Here is a 21,079-nt window from a genome sequence, read left to right as displayed (position 1 = left end):
ACTACTGTGTGTACCGCTGACAAGTATTATCATAATGGCGGTGTAGGAGGTAATCTTTTACACTATAATGGAATGAATGTAAGGGATTGATTAATTTATACAGCCTGTAGGCCAGTAATAAATGTATAGTAAAAAAGATGGGAAAAAGATCTGGCTGCTGCAACCACCACTAGAGGGAGCTCAGTACATTGAAAACAGAAACTCATGGGAGCTGTTAAAAATGCCAATGCCCCCAGGTGTTTAAAGGAAAACCCTTTGATTGCATAATCCTATGTGTAGAAAAACCATTTCTGGCGTGGAAGTGGTAGAAAGGGGGAAATAACAGTAATAAGCTAGCATTTGCGATTACTTCAGGGCTTCTATAGCATTGGGGCGGCGCAGAAACCCTAATAGATACCCCCCATTAGGTTTGTTCTTAAATTGAATTTATATGCAAGTCCAAACACATATATATATTTTGTAAGTGTAACTCCAGACAAGTATTTATTGGTCCCTGTGACAATTTGATTTAGAAATTTTTGGGTTTACAAGGGAACAAAGATTAATAATAAAGCTTCATTGCAGACACCTTACAGTATATAAAGCTCAGTAAATTACTGGCATGCAGGAAGTCCATTTGTAACTAGGGGTCATCTGTAAGTCGGGTGTCCTTAAAGGGCACCTACCACCACAAATCTACCTATAAAGGTAGATTGGGTGGTAGGTGCATCAATGGGACGTGAGGATAGCCCTTTTAAGGGCTAATCCTCACGTCCCCTCACTTTTTTGATAACTTTTATTCCACATATATTTAAATTTACTTATGCGGCTACTGGGGCGTGGAGTAGCCGCATCTGAGGTTACACGAGGCGGCTACTCCACGCCCCGGTAGCCACTTTACCCCTCCTACTCACCCATCTTCATCCGGCGATCGTCCTGTTTCGGAGCAGTGACCGCGCAGGCGCGGGCCTGCTCTTCTGCGCAGACGGCAGGATCGCTGGACGAGGGCGCGCAGCTATGCGGAGCTGCGCGCCGAAGATGGGTGAGTAGGAGGGGTAAAGTGGCTACCGGGGCGTGGAGTAGCCTCCTCATGTAACCTCAGATGCGGCTACTCCACGCCCCAGTAGCCGCATAAGTAAATTTAAATATATGTGGAATAAAAGTTATCAAAAAAGTGAGGGGACTTGAGGATTAGCCCTTAAAAGGGCTATCCTCACGTCCCATTGATCCACCTACCACCCAATCTACCTTTATAGGTAGATTTGTGGTGGTAAGTTTCCTTTAAGTCAGGGATTACCTGTACTTATTGTCCTTAAGTTGCATTCACATGATGTATGGCCGTTGTACCGTATTATGGTGGGCATACATCGGCGAGGGGGAGAGCGCTCACCCCTGCCCATCTCCATAGCTTTACATAGAGCCCGGCGCCGTATTCTGTCAAAAGATAGGACATGTCATATCTTTCTACGGGCTACAGAACGGTACGGGTGCACCGTGAAGCCATTTCAATGTATGGGGGACATATAAATGCTGGCCTTAGGCTACATTCACATGGATGACATATATAAGGGTGCAAAAACATAGTGTATGTACAAGTACAGATAACTGGAGTCATTGGTATAAAGCAGAAGTGGGAAACTGGGAAGTAGATAAAAGTACATGTGTTACAGACCTCACAAGCACAATGGTTACAGACACTTCTAACGCTTCACAAATTCTATGAACATTTCCTTGTATTACAGTAGTTAATCTACCAAGATACATCTGCGGCTTCAGCTGGATAGAAGAAATAGTGGTAAGTATGTGTTTATTCTACCATGTACTGTACAATACACTAACTGATACATTTGGAAATGTGTTATCGACTTGGTCTCAGGTTGTGTAAGTTACAGCTGCAGGTTTTTGTGTTTGAGAAACCTGAAGAAAACTTGATTTTGACTGCTTTTCTTAAGTGTATAAGGATGGGAACGCATACTATCATGGAAAGAAAGAAATGTGCGGTAGTTATGCTTAGTACTAATGATTTCTATAACATGAGACTCCTTAATACACACAATTACAGAATGATCACACAATCACATACTTATAGCCTGCTATGTCCTCAAAAGGGCCACCAACACTTCACAAAAGCAGTGCAGATACAGCTAGGTTTTCTAAGGAATCATATATGGAAGCAATGTAGCAGGTTACAGTACATGGCATTTCTATAGCATCTTCTTATCATCTGTAATATATCTATACAGATATAAAGAGGTGAGTCTTTACATAAAGCAGATCATAATATTGATTAAGCATATCATAATATTATGAAGCATATCATGATAAAAAATCTTTTTTCTCCTAGAGGGCAAGCTAGAATAATGGGGTCATCACCTTCTAAACCTGAAAGTAAGTTACCTTAGTTTTGTACCAAACAAATCTCATAATGACAGGGATTTAGTCTGCTCATACTAATGCACTAAAATGAAAAGGCTCTCTTTTCAAAACTGCAGAAGGGACATGAAAAATTCATCCAATGTACTTCTACTGCAATTCATCTATTTAAAAAAAAAAAAAAAAAAAACCTTCAATTGAGCTGCAAAACTACACCTGGTCATGGTGCAGTGAGCGACTTATAGAAAATATAGCGCAGGTCCTATCTTTGGACTGATTTGCCGCACAGCCACTGAGCTTCCTATGGAGGAACACTCACTCCGCTTCCCTTTACCACCCAGTCATGAGCTTTGCCAATTTCTGATGACAGGTTCCCTTAAAGTGGTGTCTCTATGCTGCTGACAAAGAAGTCTTCTTCTTCTTTAAAACCCTTACCCTGGCGCCACACGTGGCGCTTTTGTCTGCGTTTGCGAACGCAAACGCAGACAAAGTCGCGCCCACCTGGGCGGGCCTCGGCCCGATCGCATCGGCGTTTCTATGGAAACGCCTGCGATCGGGAACGAGCCGCCGGTGTTTCGTGTTAATTTAACGCCAAACGCCGGCGTCTCGTTCCCGATCGCAGGCGTTTCCATAGAAACGCCGATGCGATCGGGCCGAGGCCCGCCCCGGTGGGCGCGACTTTGTCTGCGTTTGCGTTCGCAAACGCAGACAAAAGCGCCACGTGTGGCGCCAGCCTTAGATGGCAGTACAATGAAATACGATGGGGGATTTAGCATTAGGCAGGCTTCTTGGGACTGTTCTATGACTGTCTTTGGAGTGGCTTTTGGCCCTTAAATAAATTTGTTTGCCTATATACCCCTGAGCGGGGTGGGGGTGGGGACTAAAATAATTTCTCAACAAATCTTGCTCTTAAATGGAAAGTCTCATAGCAATACGTCATTTCTATTGTGAGAAATCGCCTAACCAGCTTAATGAATTTGTTTATGTTAAAGTGACTTTGCTTTGGTCTCTGTTCATTTGTCACAAAACTGTAGCTGCACGAAAATGCTATACATAGACCGAAAACTTAGATACTCACAAATGTCATGCGCTTTTATTGTAGGTCTACAAAACTGCAGGAAGGCCTATATTATGTGCATGGAATATTGTGACATGTTTCTCATTTACTAATGCAGGAAGGTCCTCGGCAATACCCCAAAGACTGCTTTCCATGGTCTCTTTCATCACACAGCTTGTTCCCTATGACCCCTTTACTATTTAGAGACTGGTACTCATGATCCTCTCCTCATTTAGAGACTGCTCTTTTTGACCTGCTCCTCATTTAGAGACTGGTCTTTATGGCCCTCTCCTCATTTAGAGACTGCTCTTTATGACCCCCCCCCTCCCCATTTAAAGACTGGTCTTCATGACTCCCTCTCTATTAAGAGACTGGTTTTTATGACCCTTTCCCCATTTAGAGACTGGTCTTCATGACCATTTCCCCACTTAGAGACTGCTCTTTATGACCCCCCTCCCCCTCCCCATTTAGAGACTGGTCTTCATGACTCCCTCTCTATTAAGAGACTGGTTTTTATGACCCTTTCCCCATTTAGAGACTGGTCCATTGCTTTAGTGTTATGCTCCTTGCCATTCAGTTCAGTTATTTTAAACTAAAACATTTGTATTACTTAAAGGTGACACAGCAGTTACTGAAGACTCCATAATAATGCAGAAAGATACCTGTGCAGTCTGCAGGCAGGTGCTTATGAGGAGTTTGGGCCCCGCAGCCCAGTAGAAAAAAAAATGATTTCACTCATTAAAGGGGTATCACAGGAATAAGCATAATTCATATACAAATGGGTCCTTAAAATATAAGCTAATGTGCAATTAGTAGTTTGCTCCCATTGGCAGAAAAATGCTGTTGACATACACTATAATGAAGAATTAAAATGTTACTGGCCCTTTAATCAGTCTGTTAATTTTCTCAGCACGGAGTAGACACAGGACAAAAGATGGCCATTTGTTACATGTCCACACCACATGTCCTGCACCTGCCTAGGCAGGTCATGTGATCCCTACGTTTGGCCACTTATGGCCAGTGTTGTGGTGAGACATCATCTTAGTGAGGTAATGTGCAGTGATGGCAGTTACACATCATTACTATGGTAACAGAGCAGGACAGTCTGATACATCATCACCGGGAGCAGAGCATAAGAGGTAGGAGGAGTTACTGAGAACTAAAGGATCATGGGAGTTGTTTCCTGTGGCAGCCATCTTGGTGATAACTCCACCTACTTAAGAAAGCCCATAACATTTTGTGAATCATAAAATCAATATATTTAATCTCCATTCTGTGACTAATGACATTGAGTTTTGTTATATTCATTTATTTATAGCATCATGGGTTTTAGTATCAGACGTTCATATTCCCGGAATACTCCTTTAACTTTCTCAGCCAAATAAATTACTGAATAATAAAACTACCATTGCAACTGCGTAATGCCTGCATAATACCCCCACACCAACGCCGGGAGCTACAGCTAGTTTTCCATAAAATTGAGACACAGATCTCAAACAGAACCAGTCATGTACCTTTATTTTTTTTACAATCATTTGTTGCCATGACTAGTGTAAGTTTGTTTTTGATTTTTTGGGAAAAGTGAGAGACTCTGAGAAACATACAACAGTAAAACTATTGGGACATGCAACTATTGGGACATCACTGACTGCTCTTATGTTAATTTTTGCTATTTTTATTTACACCAAATTACGTATTGACCAGTCTCAGCATTCATAATAAATTGTGGACTGACTGACTTTAGAATAACACTGAGTAACGACGGACTAACCCCATCATGAAGTTCTAGGCTCATTATTATAAGGGCAAAAAGGGGAAATTAGAAGACAAAATTTCTCTGTATGACCCCCAGCTTTTTTATTCTTTGATGTAGGTTGCTATGTAAGGTGTCTGTTTTTTTTCAAACAAGTTAAGGTTTTCATTTATACTATTGGGAACTGTAGGACCTTCTGTTTTTAACTCAAAATCTTATGGTTGGCAAAATATTGAAAAAGCAGCGATTTTACTGTATTTTCCATTGCGACATGAACCATATAGGATGATTATTTTTTTAGTTTTTATTTGAATACATTTCCGAATATTTTGTACTTTGAACCCCAAGGGGCCTGATTCATTATACCATATACTGTAATCGTACAGTAGGCCAGCAGGGTGTAATAGGTAATCTTTAGAGATGAGCAAGTACACTCGTCCGAGCTGGATGCTCGTTCGAGTATTAGAGTACTCGGAACGGCTCGTTGCTCGGACGAGTATTTCCCCTGCTCGAGCATTTAATTAAGAAAAGACAGTGAAGAACAGTGAAGAATAAAATTAAAACAGTGAACACAGGATCATTTAAGCGAAGAACACATTGAAAGAACACAGTGAAGAACATCTGCTAACTTAGCCGAAGACACAAGCGCCGACGCTGGATCAGGCATGCAGGAGCGGAGGCTGAAGTGGAGCAGAGCGGGGGCTGGAGCGGGCAAGGAGGAGTGGAGCAGGCATCACGGAGTGGGCATAGAGGAGCGGAGCGGGCATCACGGAGCGGGCAAGGAGGAGTGGAGCGGGGGCTGGAGCGGGCATCACGGAGCTGGCATTACGGAGCGGGGGCTGGAGCGAAATGGAGTGGGCATAGAGGAGAGGAGCAGGCATCATGGAGTGGGCATCACGGAGAGGGCATGGAGAAGCGGAGCAGGGGCTGGAGCGGGCATGGAGGGGCTGGAACGGGCATGGAGGAGCGGGGCTGGAGCAGGCATCACAGAGCGGGCATAGAGGAGCGGAGCGGGCTTCACGGAGCGGGCAAGGAGGAGTGGAGCGGGGGCTGGAGCGGGCATGGAGGAGCGGGGCTGAAGCGGGCATCACGGTGCGGGGGCTGGAGCGGGCATGGAGGAGCGGAGCGTGGGCTGGAGCAAAATGGAGTGGGCATAGAGTAGAGGAGCGGGGGCTAAAGTGGAGGCTGGAGCAGGACCAACATTCCGACCCAGTGAAGAACACATTGCAGATGTTCCGAAAATCTGCTAACTTATCTGAAGACACGCGCGGGTAACAGTGTTCTTCACAATAGTATGTGTTTTGTGTAACCTTTTTGCAATTTCCTTTACAGCTTCAATTTCCTTTCAAAATTATTTAGACTTGAACCACTTACAGACAGACATGACGACATATATGATGTAAGGATACTTGAGAGAACATACACAGTTTGCTTAAGAAAACAAAAGTCTCAACAAAGTGTTCATAAATAATAGCATGCATTATATTGGTCAAACATCTCATATAGCCAGGATATTTTTTTTTTATTGTAGACAGTAATGGCAGCACAATGGGGCAGATTTATCAAGCTGTCTGAAAGTCAGACTATTTCTAGTTGCCCATGGCAACCAATCACAGCTCCCCTTAAAAATATTCATGAGCCCTGGTAAAATGAAAGCTGAGCTGTGATTGGTTGCCATGGGTAAGTAGAAAGATTCCGACTTTCAGACAGCTTGATAAATCTACCCCAATGAGTCAGTAGTTAGTACTGCTATTAGAGATGATCACAATGTTTCACAGAAACTCCTCTTTGCATGTGCTAACTCAAAAGGGGTTTCTCTCTAAATAAATTTATGGCATTTTCACAGAATAAGACATAAATATCTGACACAAATCTGATACACCTATGATCTTCCAAGATAACATTCCTGAGTGTCCAACCCCTCCTGGAATCCAGGCTGGTGAAAGTTGTATTTTATGAAAAAGTAGTAATGAAGAAGAGCAAAAAAGTAGAATTTAAAAAAAAATTCTTATAGAAGTAAATGGGAGTTATGGTAAACATAAAAAAAAAACATTGGGGCAGATTTACTTACCCGGCCCATTCGCGATCCAGCGGCGCGTTCTCTGCGCTGGATTCGGGTCCGGCCGGGATTCACTAAGGTAGTTCCTCCGCCGTCCACCAGGTGGTGCTGCTGCGCTGAAAAGCATCGTAACGCACTGGAATACACAGAGCCGGGCTGAGTGAAGGTAAGTGCAATTTTCGCGACACATTTTCACATTTTTATTTTTTTTTTAAATGTGGCGGTTTTTCCGAATCCGTCGGGTTTTCGTTCGTCCAGGCCCCCCGATTTCCGTCGCGTGCATGCCGGCGCCAATGCGCCACAATCTGATCGCGTGCGCCAAAATCCCTGGGCAATTCAGGGGAAATTGGCGCAAATTGGAAATATTCGGGTAACACGTCGGGAAAACGCGAATCGGGCCCTTAGTAAATGACCCCCATTAAGTTTCTTGTAAGTTTCAGAAACAGTGTACTCTGAGAGTGAGTAGGTGGTGGTCGTCACTATATATAACAAAAGTACCACAGTCTCAAAGCTTACATTTATTTTTCGTCTTATGTGTCCATTATTTTGTCATCACAGAATAAAATAACAGACAACACTAGTGGTTGTGTGAACTTAGCCTTCGGCTACATTCACATTGACTTTGGCTATGGCCGGGCAAGAACATGTTGGCACGCTGGAGAGGAGTTGGGATGGGCGCTGCTCACCTCTCCCATTTCCATAGCAATTAGCGCTGCATGGTGCTGATACGGGGAAGATAGAGCATGCTGTGTGGCACGTTGTGTGTGGAACAGTACTGCCACCTGGTTGCCATAGATGTCTATCGGTGCGTATATCTGGCCACAAAGCACACAGCCTGTGTGAATGGGACCTCACACTGTTTCTGTAAAATCAAACAGTATGGATTTAAAGGGGTATTCTCGTCTCGGCATTCACATTCAGTTTCATTAATCTGCCATATTTAAACATTTCTTCAATTGGATGTTATTAAAAAAAATTATCCCGTGTGAAGATAATTCCTCATAAATGTAGTCCCTTAGAAATGAGATGGCTTCCTCGGATACGACCACGTCACTCTCTGGCAGCGGTGGCCAGACTTGCGCTATAGGGTCCTGCCGGACCACCTGGATTCAGCAATCATTACCACAGGACGGATGTGGGACATGCAGTAACTCCCGGACATTTCATATACCAAAACCTTTTGTTTCTTTGTGCAATCCCTCCAGCAGAGGTGGCCGTATCCGAGGAAGCTATCTCATTTCTAAGGGACAAAATCACTACATTTATGGAAAATTATCTTCACACAGGAACATTTTTTTTAATAACATCCAATTGAAGAAATGTTTATTAATGGCAGATTTATCAAACTGAATGTTAATGCCCAGACGAGAATACCCCTTTAACTGTTAGAACGGATGGAGAGTTGTAGGGTGTGGTCTTTGGTGTCAGTCCCAGAGGTGGGATCCATTTAATAAGACATACTGTGGGTAATGCTATAATGGACTTATAATGGAGTAATTTGGGAATTATGCACCATGTTCACCTTCTCTCCCAGGACATACTGTGGCAAGTTCTGCTAGAATACAAACATCTAACTGCCTCCAAGAAACATAGGCCTCAAAGCGTGTTTGAGTACCAGACAATCCTTTTCATCACATGGAGCTCCGCTGCCCATCACATTTATTAAAGTGGCTTGGTTCCTTTTAAATCGCAAAAAGATGCAAAATTCATAAAAAATTGGAGCATCTACACCAGGAGGGGAGTGAATAAGCGATTTTATGAGATTTTTTAAAAAGTCATAACTGTGGCTTTACATTGCATTACACTAGCAGTGCTTCTATGTCTAAGGACAGTGCAATTAGCAGTTAAAAGTTTAAAAAAAAAATACAAAACTACTTTTTATTACCAAAAAGTGTGAAAGAAACTTTTGATAAATAGTTTTTTTGTCCTATTCTTATTTTAGAACCAACCACTGTGTCAACCACCACAATAGTGACCACAACAACAACTATCTCTCCAACATTTTCATCTCAAACAACACTTGTCTGACCGTACAGAACACTGCAGGTATGTAAAGCTAATGAGGATAAGGAGCAGCACAAACTTTTCTTTAAAAGAGGTTTTCAAAGTTTTAGGTATTGATGACCTACAATACAGTGCTAAATGCAAGTGATTAAAGTTATGTTAAAGTTTAACACAACACAGTCAATATTTTAAAAGTCTGTTCACTGTATTGTAGCATGGAGGATAGTCCTTGCTGGACTGGGACACAATACCCGGTAATTTTATGCTTCATGCTTTTATCAACAAACAAACAGCTTTAAGACATTAGCAACGAGTTTCAAACGCACAATGCGTCCTTCATCATGGCTACTGAATAGGTAATAAAACACTTGTAGTTTTACTTGTCGTAAAACATTGTTCTTAGAACAGTATTTTCAATGTTTTTATCGATCTATTTTGATATATGTATGTTATAGGCACATGGGAAATGAGGGAGGATTAACAGGGGCCACAATGAGAGAGGTGCATTACAGCCCATATAGAACATGTATTTTACTATCTGTTCAGTAGCCATGATGGAGGACGCATTGTGCATTTGAAACGCGTTGCTAATGTCTTAAAGCTGTTGTTTGTTGGAATTTATAACAGGACTGCGGTCTACAATAAATGCATGAAGCATTGCCTTTGAAATGACCGGGTATTGTGTCCATGTGCTGGATGGAAATACTTGGTGTTTGATGTTAAAGTTTAATAAGGCTAATTGAGGTTGATAATAGGGCTTTAAATATGAAATTATTGTTAGCGGCTGGGGTTAATCACTAATGTTGGAAGGTTTCATGGATAACCTAATGGTCCTTTGTGTATACATATCATAAGTTACCAGCAGAGTGTGCTGTATAATTAAAAATGCACTTATTTCCGGAACAGTCCTTCAATGGACTTTTATTTAAACATCCAATCCATCATTGGACAATATATACCGTATATACTCGAGTATAAGCCGACCCGAGTATAAGCCGAGGCCCCTAATTTTACCACAAAATACTGGGAAAACCTATTGACTCGAGTATAAGCCGAGGGTGGGAAATGCATTGGTCACAGCCACCCCAGTGTATATAGCCAGCCAGCAAGCCCCTGCCTCAGTGTATATAGCCTGCCAGACCCTGCCCCGGGGTATAGAGCCTGCCAGACCCTGCCCCAGTGTATATAGCCTGCCAGACCCTGCCCCAGTGTATATAGCCTGCCAGACCCTGCCCCAGTGTACATAGCTTGCCAGCCCCTACCCCAGTGTATATAGCCTGCCAGCCCCTGCCCCAGTGTATATAGCCTGCCGCCACTGCCGGACAGATCGCACAGAACATATACAGGGGTCGCCGGAAAGGTGAGTTTAGATATATTTATTTTTTTGACTCGAGTATAAGCCGAGTTAGGGTTTTTCAGCACATTTTTTGTGCTGAAAAACTAGGCTTATACTCGAGTATATAAGGTACATGTTTTCCAACAACCTTTTCAAATTTCTGAAGAAAACTTGTTGGAGATGTCGCATAGCTACAAGGGGCCCGCAGTGTCGGGGCCCAGCTTCCACAGTACAGTAGGCAGCTAAGAAATGTTGGGAGAGGGCGGGAGGCTAGCAGGACTAGGAATATCTCATCTCTACTTTCTGGTGTCTACCTCCCATTTTCCTAAACCATAGCCATTGTGCCCATTGCACCACCCCCAAACAGTAAAATATTGACCTTAACGACTTGGCCCGTATTAGTTTTTTTCATTTCCATTTTTCACTCCTCACCTTCAAAAATCTATAACTTTTTTATTTTTCCACATAAAGAGCTGTGTGATGGATTATTTTTGGCGTAACAAATTGCATTTCGTAGTGACGGTATTTAATATTCCATGCTGTGTACTGGGAAGCGGGAAAAAAATTCCAAATGCAGTGAAAATGGTGAAAAATTGCATTTGCAGTGTTTTCTTGTGGGCTTTGATTTTACAGCTTTCACTGTACGCCCCAAATGACATGTCCACTATTCTTTGGGTTATTGTGATTACGGGGATACCAAATTTGTATAGGTTTTATAATGTTTTCATACATTTACAAAAATTAAAACCACCTGTACAAAAATTTTTAAATTTTTTTTTACCATTTTCTGGCACCAATAACTTTTTCATACTTTGGTTTACGGAGCTGTGGGTGGTGTCATTTTTTGCGACTTTTGATGGCGTTTTCATTGCTATAATTTTTAGGACTGTGTGATCTTTTGATCGCTTTTTATTGATTTTTTTTATATTTTTCAAAATGACAAAAAAGTGCCATTTTCAACTTTGGGCGCTATTTTCCGCTACGGGGTAAAACGCAGTAAAAAAAATGATTATATTTTGATAGATCGGGTACGGCGATACCTAATGTGTTTATGGTTTTTACTGTTTATTTATATTTATATCAGTTCTAGGGAAAGGGGGGTGATATGAATTTTTAGGTTTTTTTATTATCATTTTTTTTTTAAACTTTTTTTATTTTTACTTTTACTGTTTTTTAGACTCCCTTGGGTACTTTAACCCTAGGTTGTCTGATCAATCCTATCATATACTGCCATACTACTGTATGGCAGTATATGTGGATTTTACTCCCCATTCATTACAATGTGTTGATAGCACATTGTAATGAATGAGTTAAAACGAAGAGGCCTCAGGTCTTCCATGGCGACGGATTGCCACTCCCGCATGGGCACCGCCATCCTTTTGAAGCCTCTGGCACCATTGCCGGCAGCGATCGTCGGGAAAGACAATATGCAGCAAAGACTTACCGGTTATAGAGAGGGCTTGGCCCTCGGGAAGGGGTTAATGACCCACACATAGTCTTATGCCCCCTTCCTTTGGCCAACCCTGATAAGGACTTATGTAATACCCCATAAGGCAGCTCAGCAATGTATAATTCTCTCTTTTTTGTCCTTCCTTTACTTTTTTCCCACTTTTATTTATCTCCCCAAACTTAATACACTTACTTTCTGTAATCCTACCCCCTCCCCTCTCCTCCATCTCACATTGTGGCCACTGCCGTCCATTCCCGTCATATTGTGGCCTCCTGCTGCTGGACATTTCCTTAGCAGGGTAGGTTGCTGGACATTTCCTTAGCGGGGTAGGTTGCTGGACATTTCCTTAGTGGGGGAGGCTGCTGGACAATTCCTTATGGAGGGAGGTTGCTGGGCATTTTATTAGTGGGAGGAGGCTGTGACCAATGCATTTTCTACCCTAGGCTTATACTCGAGTCAATAAGTTTTCACAGTTTTATGTGGTAAAATTAGGTGCATCGGCTTAAATATGGGTAGGTTTATACTCCAGTATATATACGGTACTTTGGCGCATGCTCCAGCAGCATACCAACCCGAACAAAGAATCCAGTTTAACCAAGAATTTTACTTATATCTTTTAGTGACATAAATCACCTCAATACAATTATTTTCTGCTAACACTAGAACTATCATATATTTTTGTCCATATTTTCTTTTAACTTTCAGGACAGTAAAGGATGGACATGAGTTGATTATTTTTTCACATTATTTCAGACCCCTTAGGGTACTTTAACCCTGCAGGGTCTGATTGTTCATAATATTTACTACAATACTACTGGTTTATGGTCGTGATCGGTGCCAGCACCGACTGCGGCAGTTACAGGTGGTTGTCAGCTGTGTTATACAACCAAATTCTGCTGTATGTGCCTGTTTCTGGCTATGAGCTCTCTCCATATACCCCTGCAGCACCAGCAAAAAGCAACATGTAATAGCAAGTTTTGGTAAGAGAAGGGGTTAAAGCAAAATGGAGTATTCTTAAAAGTCACCTGATCTCAACCCAGTTGAGCTGCAATTCACTTGTTAAAGTGAAAGCCCACAAGCAAATGGGAACTGAAATTCACTGCAGTAAAAGAAACATAACATCTGGTGATGTCCATGAGTTTAAGACTTCAAGCAGTCATTGTCAACCAAGAGTTTTTAACTAAGTATTGCAAACTCTCATTTCATTTACATTTGTTTAATTTGTCCTATTATTTTTGATGGATTGTGTTTAACCCCTTAAAGGGAACCTGTCACCAGTGACCTTATTTTTACTAAATACAGGTTGTAGAAGCCCATCACACTTGCAGTACAAATATGTCTTTCTTCCTTTTGTAAGCATTTGCACTACAATGTAATTGTGTGTTATAACTTACCTTGCACCCTGACCAAAATCCTCTGTTAAGTCACAGGGCCTGACTTTGGTTTGGATGTATTTCAAAAAACAACATGTGACTTGTATGTGCTGCAGACAGCGCTATCTTAGTGCTCCTGTACAGCTCTTCTCTCTCCCACTGATGTCAGCTCACCAGGCAGTGAGCTCTGTGAGGGAGCAGGAGGGAGGAGCTGTACAGGAGCACAAAGGTGGGGGCTGAGAGCTGAGGAGTGAGTAACACAGACAAATGTTGTTTTTTGAAATGCATCCAAACCAAAGCCCAACCCCTGGGACTACACCGAGGATTCTGTCAGGGTGCAAGGTAATTTATAACACACAATTATATTTCCATGCAAATGCTTAGAAAAGGCAGAGAGGCATATTTGCACTGCAGCTGTAATGAGCTTCTGCAACCTGTCCCTGAAAATGAGGTCCCTGGTGACAGGTTCCCTTTAATGACGCATGACGTGTTACTACATCATGCTTTGGGTGTGGGTGTTTGGAAATGGCTCACAGTCTGAGCCATCCCCATAGATGGTGTATGTTTGCTGCATATTACAGCAAACACCCACTTGTAACACTCGTGGCCGACGGCATTAAAAAGCAGGCAAAACTTGGACGCTGCCATGTTTGCTTGGATCTGAGCTCCCCTTTTTAAAAAAAATTTTTTAAATTACATTAAAAAAACCCCTAAAAATTCAAATCACCCTCCCACCTTTCCCCAGAACTGATATAAACAGTAAAAATCATAAAAATGTTAGGTATCCCAAAATGTCCGATCTATCAAAAATTAATAACGGTTATTCCCAGCATTTAACCCCGTAACGGAAAATAGCGGCCAAAGTAAAAAACAATCCACTTATCAAAATTTCAATTAAAAGTTATCAAAATGCTGTACATTCCTCAAAGTGGTAGCATTGAAAACGTTATCAAAAGTTGCAAAAGATGACACCACCCACAGCTTCGTACATTCTTACAGTTATTAGTGCCAGAAGATGGCAAAATGAAGGATTTTCTTTTGTACAGGTTTGAAAACATTTATAAAACCTATGTACATTTTTTATCCCCGTGGTCGTACTGATCCAAAGAATAAAGTAGACATGTCATTTGGGGCACACAGTGAAAGCCTTAAATTTCAAGGCTTTGAAATGCATTTTTTCACCAATATCACTGCATTTGGAATTTTCTTTCCTGCTTTTGAGTAAAGGGCATAGATAAATAAATACCGCCACTATGAAATGCAGCTTGTTTTGCAGAAAACAACACACAGCTCTGTACATAGAAAATAAAAAAGTTATGGATTTTTGAAGGTGGAGAGTGAAAAGTGAAAAAGCAAAAACTTAAGATCCTCACATGTTTATGCAATCATTTTGTTCAACCCACTGAATTAAAGTTGAAAGTCTTAAGTTCAACTACATCTAAATTGTTTAGTTCAAAATTCATTGTGGTAACGTACCGTACCAAAATGTTAGAAATGTTGTCTCTGTCCAAATATTGACGGACATAACTATATCTTGTGCCGCCCAGAACAGGAAAGTCCTAAACAACTGTGATTGTCGCGCTAAATCCAGGAAGGTTGGAAGGTTTGCAACAATTTCAGGTCTGCATTTCAGACCTGTGCACAGTTTGCGCCCTATCATTTGCAAAGAAAGTGTCTCCATACCTGGGTGTGATCTTATGTACAAGCACATGGATGTTCAGAAAAATACTTCATTACCTTTTTTGGACTGTACTATGGATTTTTTATTAATGGATCCATAAGGTCAATATGCCAAACTAGGGCATATGGGGTAACCATCAATGTGTGCATTATAAAATGTGAGAGCTCGATATACATATCATGAAATTGTAAGTAAAATGTTCAATGTACCTGTTTTTCATCATTCATTACAGTGGTCACGTTGAACTGGTCCTAGCATTTTTTGGAGGAGTATTGTTTGCCCTTCTCATATGTGCCATAGTTTACTGTGTAATAAAGATTAAAGATAAAGGTATGTCAAACATATCATTTACTTAATTATCGTTATAACCAGGCCTCGCATTACGCCATGGAAAAGGAGGCAAATGCCCAGGGGCCCCTGACCTCGAGGGGGCCCCTCGGCATCTGCAGTATGCAGAGTCGAACTGGCATTTGTATGGCAGGGGCCTCTGTCGGCTCCAAGTTTCAGTAGACCCCTGGGGGACAGAGCCTCAGTGGGCTCCTTTGCAGTGAACCATCTTGGCAGCATTAAAAATTCAAAAACTAAAACAGTTTACTGTTCCCTAATTTATCATACCAAACATCCCCCTTATATAATCCTATTCATCGGCCATAACCAACTGCTCAAGTATCACTCCAAACTGCACTTCAGGTTCTGGCACACATCACACTTTGACCCTGGATGCGCGGCTACTATCTAAATTCATGAAGGGGGACAGTGTATAAAATTCATGGGGAGGAGGAGCAATATATTTATATAAGTGAAGTGAGGAAGTATGTAGAGGTCCCGAAGGGGGGCAGTGTATATAATGAGGAGGCCATTATCTAAATTCATTAAGGGTGCAGTATATGCAATTCATGAAGGGAGGAGGACAGTGTATATAATGAGGGAGGTCGTTATCTAAATTTATGAAGGGGGGCAGTATATACAGGCCATGAATGGGGCAGTGTATATAATGAGGGGGCCTTTATCCAAATTAATGAAGGGGGTCGTATACACAGGTTATTAAGGAGGGGGGCATCGTCTAAATTAATGAAGGGAGCGGTAAAGGAGGGGGGCAGTGTAATGAGGAGGCCATTTTCTAAATTCATGAGTGGGGGCACTTTATACAATTCATGAAGGGGTGCCTTTATCTAAATTCTTGAAGGGGGCAGCATATACCGTTCATGAAATGGGGGGCAGTGTTTATAATGAGGGGGGCCATTATCTTAATTCATGAAGGGGGGCAGTATATACAATTCATGGGGAGAAAGGGGCCCTGTATATAATGAGGGAGGGTCATTATCTAAATTCATGAAGGTTGGCAGTATATGCAATTCATGAAGGGGGGCAGTATATACAATTCATGGGGAGGGGGGAGTATATATAATGAGGGAGGGCGATTATCTAAATTCATGAAGGGGGGCAGTATATACAATTCATGGGGAGAAGGGGCAGTGTATATAATGAAGAAGGGCCATTATCTAAATTCATGAATAGGGCAGTATATGCCATTCAAGAAGGGGGGGGGGGCAGTGTATATAATGAGGAGGGTCATTATCTAAATTCATGGTGGGTACTATATACAATTCATGAAGGGGGGCAGTGTATATAATGAGGGGGTTATCATCTAAATTGATGAAGGGGGGCAGTAGAATGCCCCCCCTTCATGAATTTAGAATGTTAGTAGATTGTTCATAAGCTAAGTAGAATGTTACTAGTAGAATGTTCATAAGCTAAATAAAAATGTAGATAAACCATGAACTATGATAATGTAAGCACATTGTCAGCACACAGCATCTCATAACACAGAGGAATCATGAGAGTCCCCGCCCACACTCTGGAATTTTACAATGACCATCACTGAGTTATGGGAACTTGTAAAGTAACGGGGTTAAAAATGATTGATTTAATAATTATTGTTTAAACATCACTAGGGATGAGCGAAAAAAGGCTGCAACGCAAAGGGGTTAAGACAGCTAAACAGATGCTGCTACAATACACTTACCACTAATCAGGATGGAGATATTTTCATGCATGCGTCGAGGTGTGTGGCTTCTTATCTAGATGTCAGGCTGATCAGATTCCAGGGAGGAGACTGCCTTGTCATATACAATCCTTTAATAAAATTAAATAATATCAAATTTGTTTTTCGTTTAAGTTAAAAGAAAGTGTGGACCAACAAGACTCGTACGTAGAGAACAGGAATCTTCTAGTGGCGTTGGTTGTCACCACGTGGTAAGCTCTGATTTTAAGTTTAGGAAAATAGTGTAAAATAAATAACTTCTACTTTTTTACACTTTCTGCTGCTCTGGTGCTGCTGCCGCTGCAGGACCATAGTGTATCCTTAACCCCTTAAGGACGGAGGGTTTTTCGCCTCATTTCTCGCTCTCCAACTTCAAAAATCCATAACTTTTTCATTTTTCCGTGTACAGACCTGTGTGAGGGCTTATTTTGTGCGTAACAAATTTTACTTTCCCGTAATGTTATTTATTTTAACATGCCATGTACTGCAAAGCTGAAAAAAAATTCCAAATGTGGAAAAATTGAAAAAAAACCGCACGTGCGTCACGTTCTTGTGGGCTCAGTTTTTACGACTTTCACTCTTCGCTCCAAATAACATGCCTACTTTATTCTTTGGTTCGGTGCGATCGCGGTGATACCAAATTTATATAGGTTTTATTGTGTTTTAATACATTTTCAAAAATTAAACGAATGTGTACAAAAAAGAAAAAATTTTTTTTGCCATCTTCTGACGCTAATAACTTTTTCATACTTTGGCGCACGGAGATGTGTGAGGGGTCATTTTTTGCGAAATGAGGCGACGTTTTCATTGCTACCATTTTGAGGTCTGTGCGACATTTTGATCATTTTTTATTTCATTTTTTATGTTATGTAAAAAGGTGTAAAAGTCGCATTTCGGACATTTGGGCGCCATTTCCCGCCTCGGAGGTCACCGCCGGCCGTAACCGTTTTTATATTTTGATAGATCGGGCATTTTGGGACGCGGCGATACCTAATATGTCTGTGATTTTTACTGTTTGTTATGTTTTATATCCGTTCTAGGGAAAGGGGGGTGATTTGAACTTTTAATATTTTATTAATTTTTTTTATTTTTTAAACTTTTTTTTTTCTTTTTTTTTTCACTATCTTTTAGACCATCTAGGGTACATTAACCCTAGATAGTCAGATCGCTGCTACCATATACTGCAATACTTCTGTATTGCAATATATGGCATTTTTGCAGCACATTCATTACAATGAGCCACTGGCTCATTGTAACGAATATGCAGCTGCCAGATAGCCTCGTGTCAAAAGAAGACACGAGGCTACCATGGCAACTGATCGCCGCCCCCCGATGACGTTCGGGGGCGTGGCGTTCGAAAAAAAGATGGCGGCGCCCACGCGCCGCCGTCTTTTAAACGCCGCCGGCGACTTTGCCGGCGGCGTTTAGGGGGTTAATAGCCGCGATCGGTGCAAGCACCGACCGCGGTTATTAGCGGTGGGGGTTTTGTGCAAAATGCAAAAACCCCCACCTTTGTATGAAGAGGACTCAGCCCGTGAGCCCTCTTCATACATCCCTTATACCTCTGCGCCGTAGAGCTACGGCGCAGAGCGTTAAGGGGTTAAAGGGGTATTCCCATTTGAGCAAAACAATGTTATTGTTTGTATGATATACAATATTATATGATATTCCAAAATCCTTTCTGTATTAATTCTTCACAGTTTTCTAGATCTCTGTCATTCTATAGGAAGCTTCTATGTTAACTTCTAGTGGACAGAAATCTGACCATGGTCACACAGGTGCAAAGATCGTTATAACACAAATCTCAGATTACTCTCTATGATGCTAACAAGACATGCAAATGTGTGACCATGGTCATATTCTGTCCACTAGAAGTAAACATATGAGCTTTCTATCAAATGAAAGCAAGCAGAAATCTTGAAAACCTTGAGGAATTGATGCAGAAAGTATATTGGAAAATTGTGTAACTTCTCTTCTTACAAACAATAACATTAAATTGCGGAAACGGAAGCACCCCTTTAATTGTTATGTTTGTTTGGCACACCCGTGATTGCTGTGTCAGCTACCAAAGACGCTATCAGGAACCAGTAAATTAACAGATAAAATGACTGTGGGATAAACTATTGTCATAAATAAAAAGTTAAAGACCTAACATTGGGTAAGCCTTACTATCTGTTTGAAATAGTCATGAACAATGGTAAAGGTGCCAGGTATACAATATCTTGCTATTTGCCATAGTCATTGACACATAAGATTTGGATGAATATAAAAGGATTTTGCTTGGAAATTCTGAGAAAGATCTTACTGTATGTGTAAACACACATTTGTTAGGCATCAGGATCTCTAAGTTTCCATCTGACTAGTGCTCCTGCACAGTGTAAGAGTCTGTGAAGCTGCATCTTAGAGGTGCACTGATAAGGCCCCCCCCCCCCCAGAGCCCCTCCGGTTCATTATCATAATTGCTGCTTTTAGAATGAAGGAGGCCATGGATAAAAAGTATAAGATGATACCACAGTAATCTTCTCAGAGCTATAGTACATATCCAGAATACTCCGTCCTTGTCTCAGTTCAGTCTTCAGGAGCAGCCATATAATTTTATTTAAATTTTTTTTTAACTCCATGTGATATTTCTGCCTTGAAGGCTATACAAAAGAAACATTGATATAGATTTTAGATTTGAGACAACACAGCACTCTTCAATTGTTTAATGAGAATAAAGGATTTGTTTATTGCACATGGACCGGGCAGACAATGTATGAGTGTTATATGTAGGTGAAAAACTATGTCTAGTGAGTAAGATATTACTAACTCTATAATCTTGCTATATGTACTGAGTACTGATATTCGCCTGGAGTTAATTGCGTGCCTGGAGTCAAGTAGGATGGAATTGTTTTTGAAAAAAAAAGTGGACATGTTTCTGTGGTTTCAAAAAAATACTATATAATAATAATTATCTGTTTTGTGTTGAATCTAGACTTTTTTATTTCAGGAAATTACAGATGAAGAGGTATCATATGCAACCTTGAGGTTCATCAAACCATGACCATCATTTGTTGGCAATCTTTTTCCATTGATGTAACATCCAACGAGTTGTACAATATACCTGGAAAGGGACCTGTTACTTCTCCTGACATGTCTGTTTTTGTAAATACTTCTATTCCACATAAAATAATTATAGGTCCTCTCTTCTGTGTAATATTTTTTTGTTATTATATCTAGAAATGCATCTTGTCGTAGCCAAGTGGCTGTGTCCCATCTGGGAATGTGTCATTAATCTCTAGATGTTCCAGAATTCTTATTTTATGTAGATTAATACTGTAGGATAGATCAGGAAGGCGCTGAACTGGTTAATGCAGGCAGAAAAAGGGTTTCATATGCTGTGTAGTGACAGAATAAAAAATCAATAATATCCATTTTTGTTTGCTTCCAGAGAAAGAATTAAAGGGTTAACAAACTTCTGAAATGCTGATTTGAATAGGTTGAGATGTTAGGTTCATAAAATGGTGTCACTTGTGGGGGTTTATACTACACAAGCCTTTATAGGGCACTTCCAAACTGTATTGGTTATCAAAAATTTAGCATTTTTTCAATCTCTTGAAAATCTGAGAAGTCGCTACTAAAACTTGAAACCTTCTCACATCCGTAAAAAAAGGAAACGTAAAACAAATTATGGAAATAAAAAGAAGACCATGGCAAAAGGTTTCTAAAAAAAAAAATTGTGGTGTGACTTTTTGTCTAAAAAGTAGAACATTTGAAAATTTTCATTTTTTTCAAATTTTTACTAAATTATTGAAATTTTACCCCTCAAAAAAGAAATTGATCACCAAATGACACTACTAACATAAACTACAAAGTCTCACGAGAAAACAGTCTCAAAATCACAGGGGTATCTTAAAGTGTTGAAAAGTTATTACCACAGGAAGAGACACTGGTCAAATTAAAAAAAAAAAAAAAGACTGCTGAGCCTTAA

The 21,079-nt window shown here is 40.9% G+C and overlaps 2 long non-coding RNA genes across 2 annotated transcripts in view; one reads left to right on the top strand and one right to left on the bottom strand.

Moving 5' to 3' along the window:
* The first annotated feature begins 1,540 nt into the window (after window positions 1-1,540).
* Window positions 1,541-20,285, top strand: LOC140119070 (uncharacterized). The gene is made up of 6 exons (XR_011853317.1): window positions 1,541-1,774; window positions 2,324-2,367; window positions 9,164-9,267; window positions 15,298-15,395; window positions 17,245-17,321; window positions 20,099-20,285. It is a non-coding gene; the product is annotated as an uncharacterized lncRNA (long non-coding RNA).
* Window positions 15,281-21,079, bottom strand: part of LOC140119071 (uncharacterized) — a 36,035-nt gene continuing 30,236 nt past the window's right edge. Inside the window, exons 2-3 of the long non-coding RNA XR_011853318.1 lie at window positions 17,092-17,201; window positions 15,281-15,369 (exon numbers count right to left, since the gene is read on the bottom strand). This is a non-coding gene — a long non-coding RNA (uncharacterized lncRNA). The remainder of the gene's footprint in view (window positions 15,370-17,091; window positions 17,202-21,079) is intronic.

The sequence above is a fragment of the Engystomops pustulosus genome, chromosome 2, assembly GCF_040894005.1.
Source record: "Engystomops pustulosus chromosome 2, aEngPut4.maternal, whole genome shotgun sequence".
Taxonomy (NCBI): Eukaryota; Metazoa; Chordata; class Amphibia; order Anura; family Leptodactylidae; genus Engystomops; species Engystomops pustulosus.
This window is presented reverse-complemented; position numbering and strand designations above follow the sequence as displayed.